The 19,597-nt window shown below is 35.3% G+C and overlaps 1 long non-coding RNA gene across 4 annotated transcripts in view; it reads left to right on the forward strand.

The window, feature by feature from the left end:
* The window catches only part of LOC147584288 (uncharacterized), a 185,816-nt gene that overhangs the window by 51,516 nt on the left and 114,703 nt on the right, over window positions 1-19,597 (forward strand). For all 4 annotated transcript variants that reach the window (XR_015248097.1, XR_015248096.1, XR_015248102.1 and 1 more), the window contains one exon: window positions 4,608-4,632. This is a non-coding gene — a long non-coding RNA (uncharacterized LOC147584288). The remainder of the gene's footprint in view (window positions 1-4,607; window positions 4,633-19,597) is intronic.

Genomic DNA, 19,597 nt, shown 5'->3' on the forward strand with positions numbered 1-19,597 from the left:
GTAAAAATCAGCTTTGGAGGCTTCCTCTTGAGTTTATCTGTTCCTTCTTCAGCCGTTCTGGTATATTTCAGCCTATTGATAAGTTCTCCATTGGCAATATGTTAAGATTTTCAAGTTATGTCCCTTATGAGAGAAGACATAAAAAGAAAGCTAGGAACCGTATGAACACACAAGTACAAACAAGTAAGTGCTTTTGATATTGCATCAAATATGGTACCAAATGCCCCGATCTGGTGTTCATGAGTTTGATATCAATTCTGACATTTTGATGTTCTAAATCAAAGATGTGGCTAAGATCACAGTTACTATGGAGACCTCAAAAAGAATGGCTGACCTTTAATGAGTTCTTTGTATCATCAATGAAAGATACATGAAAAAGAAAGGTATTTAAGATGCCCAATATTTCATTGAGAATTTCTTTTTACTAAGATTTTGTGAGATCCAGGTTTATATTCTTTTGTGCCTGATATGAATAGTTCCTTATTATTAATATTAAATACCATTTAGTATTAAAGAATTCCTAATATAACTTTTGTTTGTTTCCCAAGCTTTCCAGGGTTTTATTATTTGGTTATGCATTTGAAACAATTTGTAAAAGTAATCATCAGTCATTGATGTCAGAGGCATAGAAAAACAGCTATTTTTGTTTACCTAACCAGCCCAACTTAGGCTTTGTAGCATTTTAAACTAGGGAGAAATGTTACTCACTGTAAGTTGGGCTTCAACCAGGAGAGCACTGCCATTAGCTACTGCCTCTTACAAGCTATGAATGCCTGTCTTAGAAGAGAGACACATAAGTTAGGAGCACAGACTCAAAAGGATCAAATGGAAAGCTCAGAGAATAAGTGGTACAATCTGTAAGTAAAATTCCAGCACTCCTCCTTTGCTCATTCAGAAATGGATGTTTCTGACTCATTCACCTTATCTGAATGGGGACTTCCTACTTTAATATATACAATCTTTGATGAGAAAGATGGTTCTTCCTAACCATTAAGCTTTCAGGAAAAAAAAAATCTTCGTACAGAAATATACCTGCCATCTTTTTCTTTTTCTTTTCCCCACTGTGCCCAGAGGCCTTGATAAATATATGCAATACACACACACAATAGTATGAATGCTTTTTTATTTTTATTTTATTTTATTTTTTAAAAATTTTTTTTCAACGTTTATTTATTTTTGGGACAGAGAGAGACAGAGCATGAACGGGGGAGGGGCAGAGAGAGAGGGAGACACAGAATCGGAAACAGGCTCCAGGCTCCGAGCCATCAGCCCAGAGCCCGACGCGGGGCTCGAACTCACGGACTGCGAGATCGTGACCTGGCTGAAGTCGGACGCTTAACCGACTGCGCCACCCAGGCGCCCCTAGTATGAATGCTTTTTTAAATGTTTATTTATTTATTTGTTTTGAGAGAGAGAGACACATACACACAGCATGAGCAGGGGAGGGGCAGAGAGAGAAGGAGAGAGAATCCCAAGCAGGCCTCTTGCTGTCATTGCAGATAGCACTGATGCAGACTCTTCCCATGAACTGTGAGATCATGACCTGAGCTGAAATCAAGAGTTGTATGCTCAATTAACTGAGCCACTCAGGCACCCTTATATTTGTTTTCTGTTGATGTATAACAAATTACTACAAACCTAGCACCTTAAACAGTACATATTTATCATCTCACAGTTTCTGTGGGACAGGATTTTGGACATGGATTAGTTTGCTTTTCTTCTCTGGCTCTCATTGGACTTCACTTCAGATGTCAGCAGGGCTGGGTTCTCATCTGGAAGGTCGTCTTGGGATGAATCTACTTCCAAGCTCATTCAAGCTTAGACAGAATTCATTTTGTTGTGGCTATATGACCAAGGCCTGTAGGTCCTGTAGGCTCTCTCAACTTTTTCCTACCTGGGCCTCTCCATAAATGGCTCACACTGTCACAGTTTGCTTCATTTAGGCAGACAGAAGAGTGAGAGTGGAACATTTTGGAATTCTCTAGGCTCTGGTGTTAAAAAAAATGAGAGCTGGTCTTTTGCTAACAGGCCACATCAAGGAGCAAGAGCTTTATTTGGGGTTTTGCTACAGCCAGTCTAAAACCACGAATTGTAAAGATTCCTCTGCAGTACATTTCTCTGCACCAGTCGCCTATGTATTCTGGAACTCACAGAAGAATTGGCATAATTAATCATACATCAATTTCAGTTCATGGGCTTATATCTATTAATCCTTTACTTCCTAAACTTCCTGATATTTCCAACTTGTGACATCTGTAAAGATACATACCAGCCCTCTTCTCTATTCCTCTACTACTTAACTTCCATCCTCACCCCCCAGGTAATTTCATTCATTTCTGTGACCTCAGAGCCAATCTATTATGCCAGTGATTCCTAAAACCATCTATGTAAAGCCCAGACTTCTCTTTCCATATAAAGTCCTACATCAAAATTGACCTCCAACATTTTACTAAGATGTACTGCAGGTAGCTGAATCTAAATAGTCCAAAACTTAATTCATCACATTCTTTCCCCTCTCTCACTCACACCTACCAGTTCTGATCCTCTTCCTCTCACTAAAAAACAATACCATCCACTCAGTGGCTCACTTCACCAGCATGGGACTCCTTTGCTCTTTTCTCTTCCTTACCGTTTTCAAATTAACAAATACTGGCATTTCAACCTGAGCCTCATTTAAAGTGTCAATGATGAATGTTGCATATTTTCAGCACAGATACATAAAGTATAATCATAAAATTAAACCCATAAACCCATCACCCAAATTAAATAATAAAGTCACTGTTAGTTTGTGTTGAATTTCACTTTGTGTTTGTCTGTAGAGCATCCTAGTTCTCCCCCAGAGTTAGTTACTATTCTAAAGGCTGTGTTCATCATTGTCTTCTTCTATGTATCCCCCAACAACGTGTTTAACAATGCCTGGTTTTGAATTCTATAAAAATGGTCTTCTAATGTATGCTTTCAACAACTTGCTTTTTTCACTTAACACTATGACTTGAGATTTGTCCATCTTACCGCGTGTAGAAGTAGTTAACTTGAAATTTGTGAAGTATAACAGTATAACATTTTATAAATATATAACAGCTTAATAGTGGTCATTTGTGTTTTAATTTGTCCTTTATTATAATGCTCCTATGAAATTGTACATACTCTCCATTCACATGACATGAACAAGTGTCTTAATTTATGGATTGTAGTACATGCATATTTCCAACTTTACAAGTTAATGCTAAGTTATTTTCCAGGGTATAGATTAAAAATTTAAACTCCTGCTTGCGGTGTTTAGAGTTCTTATTGTACATATCCTGACCAACATTTGCTTTTTTAAGACATTTATTTTTATTAATATGGTAGGTGTGCTGTGGTTTAATTTTAATTTCTCTGAAATTTAGTGTAGGTGGATATATTTTTATTTATTGTTGGCAATTTGTTTTCTGTGAAATAAATGTGTCCATATTTTTGTCCATTTTTCTTTCTTTTTTTAAGTTTATTTATTTTGAGTGAGAGAGAGCGAGCAAGCGGGGGAGGGCCAGAGAGGGAGGGAGAGAGAATCCCAAGCATCCGATGTAAGGCTCAATCTCATAAACTGTGAGATCATGACCAGAGCCAAAATCAAGAGTAGGACACTTAACCAACTGAACTACCCGGGTGTCTCTGTCCATTTTGCCATTAGGTTGTTTGCCATTTCTTAGTGAATGTTATAGTGAAGTCCCATATATATGTGGATTAACATTATTTTCCAGTTATGAATGTGCAAATCTTATTCCACCAAATAGTGGCTCTTTCTTACATATTTGTAATCAACAGAAGAGTTCTTTCTTTTGATCAGTTGTTAATTTTAATGTAAATTAGGTAGTCCTTATTTTTTTTATATTAAGTGATTTTGTGTCTCATTTAAGAAATTAATTTACACCCCCAAAATCAGAGATATCCTATAATTTGTTGTAAAATTTTAAAATATTTCTTCAACGTTTAAGATTTTAACCCATCTGGGATTGAATTTTGTGTATGGTGTGATGTAAGAGGCAATTTTTTTTTTTACAATTAGAAAGTGATTATTCAGTTATCATTGATTGCACAATGTGTCAGTTTCCCCATTTTGAGTCATGTTTTTATAATACATTGGTGGGTCTACTCCTTGGCTGTCTTTTGCTGGTATATTTTCTAAGCTTGCGCCAAAATCATACCATGAAATCTGTGGCTTTAGTGTAAGTCTGGATACCCAAATAGAGCAAGTCCACCATTCTTGCTTTGCTTCAAGAATGTCCTGTTTTTTTCTGTTTCCTGTATGTATGTATATGTAAATGTATGTGTGTGTATATATATATATATATATATATATTTTAATTGTCATACCCTATCAAAAATCATGTTGAGTTTTCATTAAATTTGTGTTGTAAGTATAAATATGTTTGTATAGAATGGACAATTTCACATTATTGCATCTCCATACTGAACATGGAATACTTATATATAATAAGTTGCTAAACTCTTTAATTCTAATAATTGGCCTTTTGAGCTTTTCATGTGGATAATCATGTCATTTGCTATTTATGACAGTTTTGTTTCTTCCTTTCTAATACCTAACACTTATTTTTCTTGCTTTACAGACAGCTTCAGGACATCTAAGATAAGGTAAGAGGAAGTAGTGATAATTTACCTCTATCTTACATTTTTTCTTACAGTTTAACTTACAGCTTTGTTAATACAGTCACTTAATTTATGTTTCATTAATTTCTGATACTTCCTTTTTGTACTTTTCAGTTTTGTAAGCATTTTCTAACTTCTTAAGTTGAATAAGTAATTAATTTTCAAAGTTTTAAATTCTGAGATCAATATAAAAGGCTATAGATTTCCTTTTGACAGTTTTTTTGGTTGCATCCCATAAGATTTGCAAGATTAGTAATAATACTAATTAGGTCTAAATATTTTCTAATTTCTGTTAAAAAATTTGCTTTGACCCATGAGTTGTTTATGCAATGTATGATTTAAAAATTTTTAACATATTTTTGGGTTTGATTTACAAATGTACTAAATTTTAGCAATTTAGACATGAAATAATTTAGAATTAAGCAGTTTTTATCAATGTATATTGACTGTATTTTTCAAGACTTTATGAAGCAACATGTTCAATGTATTCTTTAAATGGTAAGTTTATTACAGAAGTTGGGTACACAGTTCTTAACATTTGTTTTACACATACGTGTTATTTGTTAAACAAAACCTAGTTTAATAGTGTTGTTAAAAGCTTTTATACCATTACTGATTATTTCATCTTGGTATAATAGTTGTAAACAGTGTTGAAATATCTCATTTTGATGTCAGATTTTCACTTCATGTATTTTGAAGCTATATTATTATTTAGAAGTTTAAAATTATTGCATCTTCCTGACGAATTGAAGAATTTATTATTATATTATTACCTTTTTCATTTCTAGCAATGGGGTTTTTGCCTTAAAAATCCATCTATGATAATAATATTGCACAGTATTTTTTCTAGATTATCCTTTTTCTTGAAGTAGCTCTTTATGAATCCAAGTTCCACGTGGAGGTTGGTGAGGGGTGGATATATAGAGCAAGGCTTTGTCTTTTGTCTCCCACATGTGTCAGCAATTAAAATCTAAGCTCTAGGTTACTCAAGATCAGTAGACACACCCGGGGCAGCATTTAACCTTCACTGCTTACTAACTTCAATGGATTCATGTCCATACTTCATTTCTGATCCCAGAGCATTTGCATTTTCCTTTCCTACTGGAAAACTAATTTAATAAATATTAAAGAAAAATATATACATACACACACACACACTGTATACCTACAGAAACACATATACAATTATTGAGGTATGTTGATTAAGAGTTTTAGCCATCATCTGTCATACTGCCAGAAATGGATGTCCTGCATTTCAGTATCTTTTAAATACATTCAATTCTCACCATCTATGCAGCCACAAATCTCATTTAGGTGCCCACTTGTTTTTATGCCTTTTTTCCCTTCCAATAATTTCTCCTACAGCCTGAGTATATTTTCTGAAACACACATACGTTGGTGTCCCTCCCTCTTGTTCTTAGCATTAAGGACTGGATTATTTAGTATGGCCATATGCTCTTGATGACTTAAACTGCTTATATCTCCATATTCCTGCCTCACATGAATGGCCACCCAACTCCAAAATATCTGATTCTGCTACAGAAATTACTATCTGCCTTTGTGGAGCAATTTTTTGCTCTATAAACATTATCTTAGCTGATTCTTACAAAAATATTATTATCCCCATTTTACAGGGAGAAATAGAAATGGCAAGTGACTTAACCAAAGTTACTATTAATTGGAGGAATTGAGATTTCAACTTATATCTGGCTGAGTTCAAAGTTGCTTATACTAATTTCTGATCCTCCTATAGTTCCTTTTCTATTTTGGGGCCTTTGTTCCTCTTCCTGGAACACATCTTGTGCTTCCTTCACCATCATGCCTTTTTTAATCCTTCAGGTCTTCCTTGATCAAGTGCCCTTTTTAATGTGCCTTTTTATTCTGTCATAACATCTCAGTTTCTTTCCTTTCTGCATTTCCCTTTAGACTCCAGGCTGTGTGACAGCAGAGACTAAATCTACCTTCTCCCATTGACATCTTTAGGACCTTGACATATATTTTCTAAAAAATTTCTCATATACTAGTTCAAAAAACTTTGATGTAAATTAAGAAAAGGGATTTTGTTTTGTGATAAATCAAAATGGGAATTTTTTTCTTCTTTTTTTCTTTCTTTTTTTTTGATCACGTTAACTTTTAATACAACCTTTCACTTTCTTTTGTTTAAAAATAACCATATTTTTATGTAGTTATTAGTAATCTGTCCTCAGACATTCTGCCAAAGTGGTAAAGCATTATAATCAAATATAGCAATTAAGATATTTCTTTTTTTTTTTTAATTCAGGAGAACCATTCACTAGTTCCCAGGTCAAAGAAAATACCATTTTTATTTACTGTTTTTAGTGTAAAGCTGCTTCCCCTGCTTGAGATTTTATAAATATAAAAGTGGAAGCTACATATTAAGAGCCCAAATGATATATAAGCCCATACAGTGGTTGTTTAATTGCATGTTGGACAATATTTTCAATATTTGTAATATTTTAAGAGAATGAATTTCATAAAATGAAATTCTAAGCATTATATTCTATTTCTGTTACACTGTTGCTTGACTAACAATTCAGATAAATGTGGTTAGTACATTCTTGCCACTTTTATGAGAAAAACATGTATTTTCATCAGAAAAAAGTAAAAATATTTGTGAGTCTCCTTTAGGCATTAATACTTCATTTGCCTTTTATTTTTGAAATTTTTGTCAGACTAAACATTTCTTTCCATATGAAATATGTACTACTAGATGGAATTTACCTTTAGAATTCAAGAAATTATTTTTTTAAGTAGAGCCAGTTAAAACTGGTATGACCAATTGGTAAATTTATTTTTTATTTTCATTGTTTTTCTTCTTAGTGAAGTTAAGGATATATATTTTTTCAGACCCACCAATTCACTTCTAATTATATACCATAGAAAAGGCATGATTAGCTATATTAGGATATCTATGCACAAATGCTATAGCATCTTTATTTATAATAGCCAAAACTGTAAATACTCAAAATGTGCATCATCAATAGAATAGAAAAATAAAAGTATATTCATACATTGGATTATTAACAGCAATTAAAATGAATGAAAGATATACTTAACAACAAAGAAATCTTAAAAGCCTAACACTGAATGAAAGAAGTCACACCCAATAAATATATATTTATGATTCCATTTATATAAAGTTCACAACAGGCAAAACTGAATTAAATTATTTAGTGATACATTTTTAGGTGGTAAAACTATAAAAAAAAGGCAAAGAAAGTGTTACCATGAACACCCAGACAGAGTGGGAGGGAAGGTGTTGTAATTGGGTAGGCTGTTGGCAAACTTCTATTTTGTAACCTGGTGGTGCTTACAGAGTAGTTTGTTATAATTAGTTAGTTTAATAATTAGTTTATTATAATTCATTAAATTATGCACTTCAATTTTCTATACTATCCTTTGTATTTGCACATTTCACAATAAAGTTTGGATGAGACTGAAGTAAATTTTAATTTCTTTTTGCTCTAAGTCTACAGCATTACTTAAAGTTGAACTGAACTTAGCAATTTCTATCAACATTTAGTACATGCTTACTGCTCAGGGAGGAAATTACTTTATTGAGGAATAAAAAGATAAAGTTTGTTTTGGCTAAAGGAGAGCCTGCTTTCTTTATTAGCAGATGTATAGAATACCAGTTTTCCATTGATGTGAGAGGCTGGGTTGAGATAGTAAAAAAAAAAGTTTCCCTATGGACAGTGGTCAGTTTTGCAAACGAAGGCCGTAGAATAGAGGTTTGTTTTTATACAAAGTTAATTTGGCTAGTCATTTTAATGCCTGATATTCCTTTATTACTGTCATGTTCTAAGGAAATCTGTATTTCTATCAGACATAAATAGGAACAACTTTGACATCCTTATTTTACCAGCCATTCAGTATATGGAATAAATTACAGAAGAGCCGTAACAGTGTGAGAATGATTTGGTGACAATCCTGTACTGCTTCTTACTTTTCTGCAAGATAGAAAAACAAACCTATTAATTTATTAAGTAAATTGATCAACTATTTTGTGGTTCACCGTGCTTAGAGCTAAGAATATAAACATAAAACTGAAATGCTTTCTGTCTTTAACTTGCTTAAAATACTTATTTCTTATCACTTGGGCTTTTGAAATTTAGCATTTTAGCTGTTGTGCTTTCAACTGTTGCAATTTAAAGAAGTATATTGTTGGCTCCATTTAATTTTAATTGTTTCCTATACCTACCTGAATTATAACTTTCATACTCAATAGTAAATATCTTAAGTGACTGGGTCACTTTGTTTACCTTAGCCTGAATGGGAAAATTGTGTTCTGAAAATAAAAAAAAAGTTCATGGTTTTTGAGAAATATTTATGAAATTTGGGTGGAAGTAGGAGGGAAGAAGATGGTACATTCAGTTTTGGACATGTACTTTCAGATAGTTGTGGGACATTCAAGCAAAGAAGACGAGTGGTTAGTTAAAAAAATAGTATTGACTGAAGCTCATTAGAAAGACAGTAGTTGAAGATTTATCCCTTGGATTAGATTCTTCCACGTGGAGGTGGTAAGTGAAGCTACAAGCAAATAGATAGCAGTTGAACCTACAAATTATATCCCTCAGTAGAAGGTATAGAATGATAAGAGCCAAGGGCATAAGAGATAGCCCTGCAGACCTTAATATGTAGGGAAATGGCAGTGAGAGAGGAGTCTACAAAGACAATGACAGAATGTTGTATTGTTGAACCAAGAAAATTGTTTTCAAAGAGAGGAATTAGAAATATCAAGTTTTACAAGTAAAATAAGGTAAGAGTAGATTTAGAAATGAGACATTCATTCATGACTTTAACAAGAACAGTTTCAGGAAATTCTTTGGGGTGGTTTCCAGACTGCAGTGGATTGAGGAATGCTTAGAAAGTCAGGGAAGAGTAAAACAGTGACTCTAAGCCACTTTTTCAAAAAGTTTGCCTATAGAAGGAAGAGATAGGAAAGAATTTAAACGGTGACTTGAGGATGAGGGTGTGGCTTATTTTTAAAATTGGAAAGTTAATAATATTGAAACAATATTATTTGAGAAAGATCCAGTTAAAAATATAAGAATCTGAAATAGAGAAGAGAGACAGGATTTTCAAGGTACTATGACCCTTGAAAACCCAAGATGGGTGAGCATGGGGGAGGGAGGGAGAATCCAGAGCACTGATGAAAGGATTGGCCTCATGCACAACGAGTAACACTTCTACACTTGGTATGAAAGAGTTAGAAGCAGTGGGTGCTCATGTTACATTTATTTGTACTACTTGGATTATGGCTTCTGTTTTCCTTGTGAAGAGATAGGAAGATGAAGATGAAAAGGTAGCCAGCATAAAGGAGAATAGAGACAATAACTGTTTCTTGAATAATGGGAAAGAGAGCTAGGGCACATGGAAGAATTGATCCAGTCTTGTGGTTTTTCCGCGAAGGTTATGATACGGAAGGAACATGTGGGAAGGAATTTGAGGTGAAAAAAGAGATGGAAGTGAGGACCAGGGAGTCAAAGTCAGTCAGAAATTAGATAGATCAGGGCTAATGGAGATGCACAATTTTCAGAACTAACGGATTAAAGGTCTTGATCAGTTTGGATAATGGGGATGACTGAATGAAACCTAGAAGGCTAAGAAACTGTCACTAGAGAGAGAAATTTAAAATTTTAGAGATGTAGTAGTTCTAGGGACAACAAGTTTCAAGTTTGTACACAGCAACTGATAGTAAAAAATGGAAAATGAACGATTCTACCTTATTTGCCTGTGCATCCCTTAATCTGCCATATTGGTTTTACACATCTTTATCTCCAAGTATTTGTTGGTGTCTTTTGCCTTCACCTACAATATCCAATTATTTCCTTATCTTGCTATTCAAAATCTGTCCAAACTTCACGAGTCAAGGGCAACAACATTCAAGCCTTTTCTCATTACCTCAGCCCACTGGGATTACTTGGTATGATGAATGTGTGATGTTCAATGTGTTTCCCTGGGCAGCCTAAATGAGTTATCAGGATGTGCTCCAAAAGGTGCATTTCCCACTATCCCTGTTGTTCAGACCAGTATACCTTTGTTCATGCCTGTGCCTGTCTGAGAAGCCTGTCACCTTTTCCTCTCTGTCTAGCTTCATCAGCTTTCTGAGTTAGGTACCTTCTCTGTTCTCATCATTCCACATGCATACATCTATTTCAGCACTTACTACATTATACTCACATTAAATTTTTATATCTGATTCTTGATAAGCCTGCACACTTCCTCAAACTGGTTTTCAATTTTATTTATTCCAGTGCCAAATACTATGCCTGATACAACACAGATGTTCCATATATGTTTATGGAGGTAAACGGAAGTAAAGCCTTATTCAGTCACTTAGTGGCTATGTGACCCAGATAACTTACATCCATTTTCCCAGCCCCTGTATTCTCTGGAAAGTCAGAGGACATCTCCCAGGGTTCAGGAGTTAGGTGAGATACCTAATGGAAAGGAAGCTTCCAGTCTACTATCTAGCAGATAGAAGACTGCAGTGAAGTTTTTCAACTGAATTTTAGTCTACTTTGTGCCACCCAGTGTTTTTTAACAGATATTTAATATATTTTTTGCTATTTGAAATTTTTGTAAGAATGTCTTAACTCATCAACTAGTTAGTTTCTCAAGGATAGAGACCATGTAGTAAATAAATTATATATTTACCTTACATATTACAAATATGAATACTTATAAACAATGAATATTAAACATTACCAAGCAAATGAACCACTTTCACAGATTCTGTTTGATGTCCTAGCTCTGATACAAATGAGGCAGGACGATTAGTGTTTTTCCTTTAAAGACAGAGTTACATATCAATATAATTGTATTCAATGACACAATGAAACCATAACTAACCACTAACTGAATGGGGATTGAAAGCATGAATTGAAATTTGTATACCATAAGCAGAATGCTTTTTTCATTCAATGACTACAGGCCGAACTGCATATAGTCTAGTCTGTATCATTTGTGGTTCAGTAAAATTCTAATCTGGGCTACTCACCGCATAACCAGACAAGAACAGCCATAAGAATTGAATGACAGAAGATATGCGGATGCTTATATAACACCTGAATCATTAAATCTCTTTTCTTCATGTTCATGGGAGTGTTCTGGCATTATACAGACATAGCATTCAGCTGAACATTATGTTGAAAATGAAAATAAACAAAAGCCCTGATATAGATGACATACATCAAACGATGCTGTATATCATTTTCATTAAAAAAACTGTGTTCTCAAATCTTTAATGATTTCTTAGTGAAGATAACAAAGCCTGTTTCATAACTGTATAGTAGATTTATAAATATCTTATTATGCGGAAAAAAAGCTGAAGCAAGTAAAGAATGTCACAGAATAACTTAACAACAAATGTATAGAAATACACTTGTTCCTCACTTCTAGCCGTTCGGAAAGAAGGCAGGTGCTACCTTAACCCATTAAGTCCATCCCTTTATTCTGGCGATTTAATACAGTACTGATCGGGAAGTTTTGAATAATATGCATGTCACAACCTCAGAGTGGAGAGCTGATTTGACTTGTCTATTTGTTTGTACATATTTTGAATTTTTTAAAATGACACAATACAACTTGAAAAAGAAACATTTGATTGCAGGAGTTCATATGTACTCTTTAGATGTTTTCATAAACCTTCTTCATCTATATTTTCGGCAATTTTTCTTGGACGTCTAACAAATACTGAAATCAGTTTGCCTCTCCACTTACCCTTTCATAATGTTCGTGACACAAGCCTGTGTAATTTGACACCTTGGAACTTTAAACAGACTCAGAATCTTTTGGACCTTCTAGCCATCATCAATTCACATAGTGTGCAGTAAATCCAGCTCAAAATAAACAACACAGATGGAATCGAAGCTTATAGTACAATGTCAGCAGTATCCACAGATTGACAGAGCTAGTTAGGCTGCCAGATGCACAGAATGTTGTTCTATCTACTTGTTCTTTATAACTGGACTTGATGGAGTACATCAGTGTCAAACTCCTTGCTGGTTTCCACACGCACACGCACAGAAACGCACCCGCATAAACACGCACATTCCTGCGCTCTATATCAACGGCACCATCTGCTCTCAGCTTTACATGTGGTAGCTAACTAACTATCCTACTGTGCCTGGGTCTCACCGACTGCTTTCCCTGGAAACAAATGACAACAGTTTTTATCTTGTGCCCTCCTTGGCATTATAAAATAAGGCTCTTAACATTTCCATACGCATATATTTTACATGCATTTTTTAAAATTCTGTTCTCCGTTTTATTTACTGAGTCCCTAGAGAATGGCAATCTCTTTTTATATCTCCCCCAAATTGAGATTTTCCTATGGAACTTCGCATACAAGATTGTTTCTTCTAAGATTTACATAAAAGCAATGTATGTAAAAGCCATGGGCCCTTGGATCATTTTGTTCTTTCCACACTATTTTGTAGGGTGCCACATACTACTTATAAAATGGGGGTGTTAAAATGTGGGTGTTCAAAAGAGAAAAGACATTCATTTCTTTCTATTATTCTTCTATAAAATTACACTGGCAATAATGACCATGCCGGGAATGTTAAGATGAGAGAGTTGTACAAACATGAAATATTTTCATACACAAGTATCTTGCCTGCAGCAGAAAGCTCATGTGTTATTCTGTTACCAAATGTAGAGTTTCTGCCGTGACCTCTTTGCCATCTCATGTGAAATCTAGATGTGCAGTAAGATATAAAAAGAGATAATCACTTTTTTTTCTGACAAAATTCAATTGTAATGTCTTTTCAAAACAATATATCCATATTAACTGGGAGTATGAAATGTCCTAAGAGGGATGTATGGAATGAAATAACAGGAAGATGACCCAGGTTTTGGCCGCACCAAATATCTTTTCCTGACCCATTTCTACGTCTGACACCTGTCTTTATGACAATCTTTCCAGAACATCTACGGAAATTATACTTACCTTCTGGTAACTAGGTAACATAATCTCCTGGAGGCTAGCTAATTGCAGCCCACGATAACCTCACATACAGTAACTGTTAAATTTTTCATTTCTTTCAAATTATTATGGATCAGTGGAGAGGGTATTGATTTGATTCATTAACGGATTCCCAGTATGTTCCAAGGTTAATGATTACATGTATCTCAATTACATCCTTAACAGGTTATACTGTATGATTTGTTTTAACTGCTTTGTACATTGTGTATCTTCCTCAGCTGAAAGGCTTCTTAGCACTTCATGATTTAACAAATCTTTCTCCTCCACTTCCTAAAACAATGAACTTGCTTTGAAGGAACATGTCAAAGCAGGGCAAAAATAAATGATAGAAGCTTTTTGCAGAATTCTCTAAGAACCATAGCATACCAGTTTATCTTAGGTAAATAGTCTGCAATTCATTCATGTTTAAGATACTTATAAGTCGTATGGAACAGAGGGTCCAAGCCTTTCTCTTGCTACTCTTATGTAGGAGGCACTTTTCTTTAACTTTCATCTCTGGAATATACCCATAATGCAATTTATCTTGAAGAGGTAAGAGCAAAATATCCATTGTTAAATCACCTATAATCCTTTCAGCAGATTCCAGACACATTTTAACAGCTTTAAAGAAGCAAAAATCATTTTAAAATTTAGAATATTCATGTGATACTCTTTACAGTGACAGTAAGTCACGTGACTTGTAGGTATGCTTTCCACCCTGGCTATGGATGATCAGGCAGGACAGAGGGACACACTGTAGGGAATCCAGGGCAGAGAACACATCTCTCGATCAGAGGACAACAGCGATTTTTACGAGAGGGAAGACAAGGATTTATTCTAGTCCTCCTATTTCCTTTTCATCCCTTTGCTACTGCCTGCAACCCTCCTTGCCTCTGTATATTTAAGCCAAGCACACTTCTATGTTGCAAATTAGAATTTTTGAATCTAAGGACAGTCTAATCTTGCTCACTTTTGAGGAGAAAGCACTGTTTCTTACACATAGTACTGTAGAGTCCACGGTGGGAATTACATTTTAAAGAATCTTAGTACTTTTACTTTCCACTTGTATTCTGCAAAAGCAAAGCACCAGACTCCCCTCCTTTCTGGAACCCCCAAGATTCTGACAGAGTTTGGGGACTCAGAAGCCAAATGGGAATCATCAGGAGGAGAGACTTCAGTTACACAATCCATTAAATAAAACAATAGAGCCTGCAGCTGAGCTATTAAAAAGAGTAGAGCAATTTTTATTTCAATGGCTACATTTTATTTCCTCTTCTGAGTGACTGTTAACAAAGGGCCGCTGAAAGGACTGGATAAAAAGCAGGCGTCAGATGCAGGATCCATGAGTTAAACAACATTATTAGATACAATTTCATAAAATCTAGTTGCTTTTTTGCTACTAGAAATCATGTCCTTTTGTCAACTTGTGGTCACATCAGCACTTCTCTGATATAATTTGCTCCAGCTGCAGAGCATAGCTGGCCTGCAAATCAAGAACCAGAATGAGGACAGGCAGGAATAACTCAATGGCTTGGATAATGTGCAAATCACTACACTTCTCGCTATTAGTCTACTTTTTTTTCAGAATATTTGGAAGAGGAAAAATTTATCTTTAGCAAAGCAGCCAATCAGCCACCCTCTTAAGAACTGGTTTGTCTGGTTATCTTCTGAAGCCTAACCCTCTTTGCAGTGATGCTCTGTAATCATGATATTATGAATTAAAAAAAAAAAAATCACTAAACTTTCTTTGTTTACCATAAACTGGCAGTCTGAACACCTAATGTCAAATAGCTCCTCGTTTTCTTCATCTCCCCTAAAAAACATTCCTTAGATTTAAAAAAAACTCCTGGGTACTTCTGCTCCTCATTTTTGCATTTTAAGTGCTTCTATCTGGCCTGGATATACAGGTTTACAAAATAATACACATAATTCCAATATCAGCAAACTGCTATATATGCCTCAATTCCGGACACAAAAAGGTCCAGTTAAAAATGAAATAAAATACTACTTACTGATTAAAACCTGAGTAAAAATGGTAGAGGTTTAACAGTCATTCAGCATTGAACTTAATACAGATCTCTACTTGGTTAGAAACTCTATTGACTTTCATTGAAATCAGTTAGAATTGGATCCCAACCATTTCACATTCAGCTATAATTGAATACTCAACAATCACTCACGTACGAAAGAAAAACAGTTTCTAAATAAAAGCAAAGTCCAAGTAATCTTGCATATCTGAGGAAATGATTATATGTGGTGAGCAAGTAAGAATGAACAAAAGCATATACAGCTGGAACAGTTGAATCAGTGTCCTTAATAACAAGAGCAGCTTATCAAGTGTGCAAAGGCAGCACTAGCCAGTTGTTCACCAGTGCAAGTGAGCTGATATTCTCTTTGCATGGCATGGCAACCTTCCCGGGCCAGGTGCAATCCTAACTGCATACCCATTATGTAACCTGTCACCTTCTAGAATTCATTGCTGTAGCAAGAACCCACATCCAAAGCTATGGTTGGAATATCCACTTTTCTTTGTAAACTGACCTGGGAAATTTTATGACTACTGAACATGCTTTTAGATGCCATAGTTCTAGAAAGAATAAAGAGAAGTAATGTGGCACCTATGGCACCGACTCTGTCTTCCTTTTGGCAAAATTACACAGTGAGAGGAGGATCAGTCCCATGCCTTTTATCACATTGCAGAGGCAAATTTGTCAAAACCCAGAGCTCTGTTTACTCTTAGATTAGAATGGAAACAGTAATATTCTCTGAAATATGTGTGGGTGATCTCCTCCCATCCTAAAAGTTTTAGAAGTCTGCTCCACCTAGATGCAGGTCAGTGAAGTTCATAGGCTGTAGCCTATAGAAGCAAATATTAATTTCTGATTGGAGTCTGTGAAAGCTGATCCTTCGCATTTTTCGGAGGTATGATACACACACTTTTATTGTTGCTCACTTCTGGGAGAGTGGCAAAATTATGGTTTATTTAAAATGGAATCCTATTTTGGGGAGCCTGGGTGGCTTAGTCGGTTAAGCGTCCGACTTCGTCTCGGGTCATGATCTCACAGTCCGTGAGTTCGAGCCCCGCGTCGGGCTCTGTGCTGACAGCTCGGAGCCTGGAGCCTGTTTCGGATTCTGTGTCTCCTTCTCTCTCTGCCCCTCCCCAACTTATGCTCTGTCTCTCTCTGTCTCAAAAATAAATAAAGGTTAAAAAAATTTTTAAATGGAATCCTGTTTTATTATGATATTGACTAGCAAACATGCACTGCTTAAATATTACACCCAGTGATTCTATTCAAATAAAAGAAACAAAGGGAATGACTTTTTACCCCTTTGGGAAAATAAAAACACCTGTTGATGAAGAAAAGTGTTTTTCAAAATGAATTTTGGCATCTCTAATCACATTCTTTGAATTCTGGCCTTACCTGGCATCCTTATAGGTGGGGCTGGGTACCAAAGACAGGGCAAAGGAGAGGAGCCTGACATCTGTGAGGTGACTCTTTAAGGAGGATCAGTTCTTTTATGGTTGTATATTTATTCCTAGCCCAAAACAAGCCCTTATTTTATCGTCAATCAGAAACTAGTTGCAGTAGTGAGCAAAATGTGCAGAGAACTTATATAATGACACTATATACAGACATGCTAAAGGCCATCAAATTGCTGCTGCTCTGTCAGATCTCAGATGCTCATCTGGTATCCTGCATTCATGTCTAGACAGGGAAGAGCAACAAAAAATAAACAATAGAAAAGTGCTTCTAACTTTTTCTTTTATTTTTCAAAAAGGAAAGCATAATTTACTCTGCCCACATTAAAGCTAGAAGCTGTTCTTTCTAAAACTTGTCTTCCTATGTCCTCTGTATTGCTTGTTCTGTAGCAGTCACAAATCAAACAGGAATATATGTAACAGTGAAAGTCTGTAATAATCTAATAATCTGCTTAACAATACAGTTTCAAAAGTCCTCTACATGGAAGCTGCATCATCCCACAAAGGTACAAAGAATATTTGTGATCACTGAATATACTGTTATTCAGGTCTGCTTCATGAGGTGCTAACCAGCATGGGGATGATAAGGTATTTCCATCCCATCAGATTTAAAGAATCATAGTTCAAATATTAATATCCAACACCTTACCAGCTGTGTGGTATTTGGCCAGTTGCTTTTGCTGGCAGTTACCCTCCCTTATAAAAGATAAAGATTTCTACAAAAACAAAATCTCTGCATAAATTTTAATTTTATTGTACTTTCTTCCCAGTCCCTGTATGCTACATTCTGATTATGTCTATGGGCACCAGATGATGACGGGTGGGGGAAGACCACATATTCTGAGGGTGACAGTTAATCTTATGTATCACAAAATTGTTGAGGCAAGTTTAATTGCAGAAGTAAATCTAAATGGACAAAAACCAAAGAATTTTTTAAAAAAAGGAAGAAGAAGGAAAAAGAAAAAAAGAACAAACCAGGGAGAGAGAAGGGAAAACATAAAACCTTGGAACAATTTCTGTTGCTTTATCTAATGTTTTGTCTGCTTTAAACAGATTAGTGAGTCACTGTCTTTTCGTTTTGTTTTATAGGAAATTCTGTTGACTTAAAACACTACTGCCAACATAGACAGCGATACCACAAGTATAGTTTTATGACAGAAATATTTAAAGCAAAAAAAAAATTATTTCAGAGTCATTCATGTTATTGTGGATGCCTGAATTTTCACAAAACATTCCCAAGGACTCAGTGAGGGTCCAGAGGCCAGTTGTTTCTCCATGAGTTTCAGATAGCCCCAGGCAGCCCTATTGTGAGATGTGCCGTATGCAGGCTTGATTTAGAAAGTTGGCTAATGAAACCGCTGATTGTGATCACTTTCAAATATTTCTTACCTGAGTTTTCTTCATAAAATGTGTACTTGTAAAGTTATAGAAAATTCACACACGTGTGATTTATGAGTACTATGTTGTGCTGTCATTTCATCAACCATGAGTTTAACAATCCTATATAATGTTGTACTTGTTTTGTTGTTGTTGTTGTTGTTGTTGTTGTTCATGGTATTTGTTTTCAAGTTTGGATGTAAACCTCGTAAAATGGGGAATAGCTAAATTAATATTTAACTTATTTGGGATACTGTATATGTTCTATGAAGCAAGTATTTATGGAAAACTCTTGTTTCCCTGCTGGATTGTAAGGCTGACTAAATCACAGATTGTGTCCTGCTTAGATATGCATGTCCTGGTGAACAGCAGAGTTCCTTGCACATAGCAGAATGAGTGAACATTTGCAGAGTTAAAGCGAAATCCAATTGAATTATAATGGTAGTAAGACAGCAGTCATTTGACAATTTTCTAACACAGATACAGCTGATAAGTGGACAGTTTCTAGCATCAAATGGATTAAAGAAAGATGAGCTTATAGCTTTGTTAAAAGATTCAAAAATTTTTTTTTCATCTTGGATGTCAAATACTGATCATGGCTTTTCTGTTAACAGTAAAAATTGTCCCCTACTGGGTGTCAGCCCCATTCTAAGCATGTTGGTAAATGTTTTAGACACATAAGCTTACTACTTGTTACACTAACCCCTTGACATAGTCATATTTGGTCCCATTTTTTTCAGTGAGGAATCTAAAATTCTCAGAGATATTCAATGACTGTTCATAGTGTGTGGCAGACTGAAAAATGGCCCCTCAGAAGTTACATGATATAATATCTGGAATCTGTGAATGTTCCCTTATATTGCAAAAGAAAAGAACCTTTGCAGGGGTGCTTGGGTGGCTCAGTCAGTTGAGTGTCCAACTTCAGCTCAGGTCATGATCTCGTGGTTTGTGGGTTCAAGCCCCACGTCAGGCTCTGTGCTGACACCTCAGAGCCTAGAACCTGCTTCAGATTTTGTGTCTCCCTCTCTCTCTGCCCCTCCCCCACTCACGCTCTCTGTCAAAAATAAACATTAAAAAATTTTTTTTAAAAAGAAAAGAAT

The sequence above is a fragment of the Puma concolor genome, chromosome A1 (genome assembly GCF_028749965.1).
Source record: "Puma concolor isolate L17-30 chromosome A1, mPumCon1.1.hap2, whole genome shotgun sequence".
NCBI lineage: Eukaryota > Metazoa > Chordata > Mammalia > Carnivora > Felidae > Puma > Puma concolor.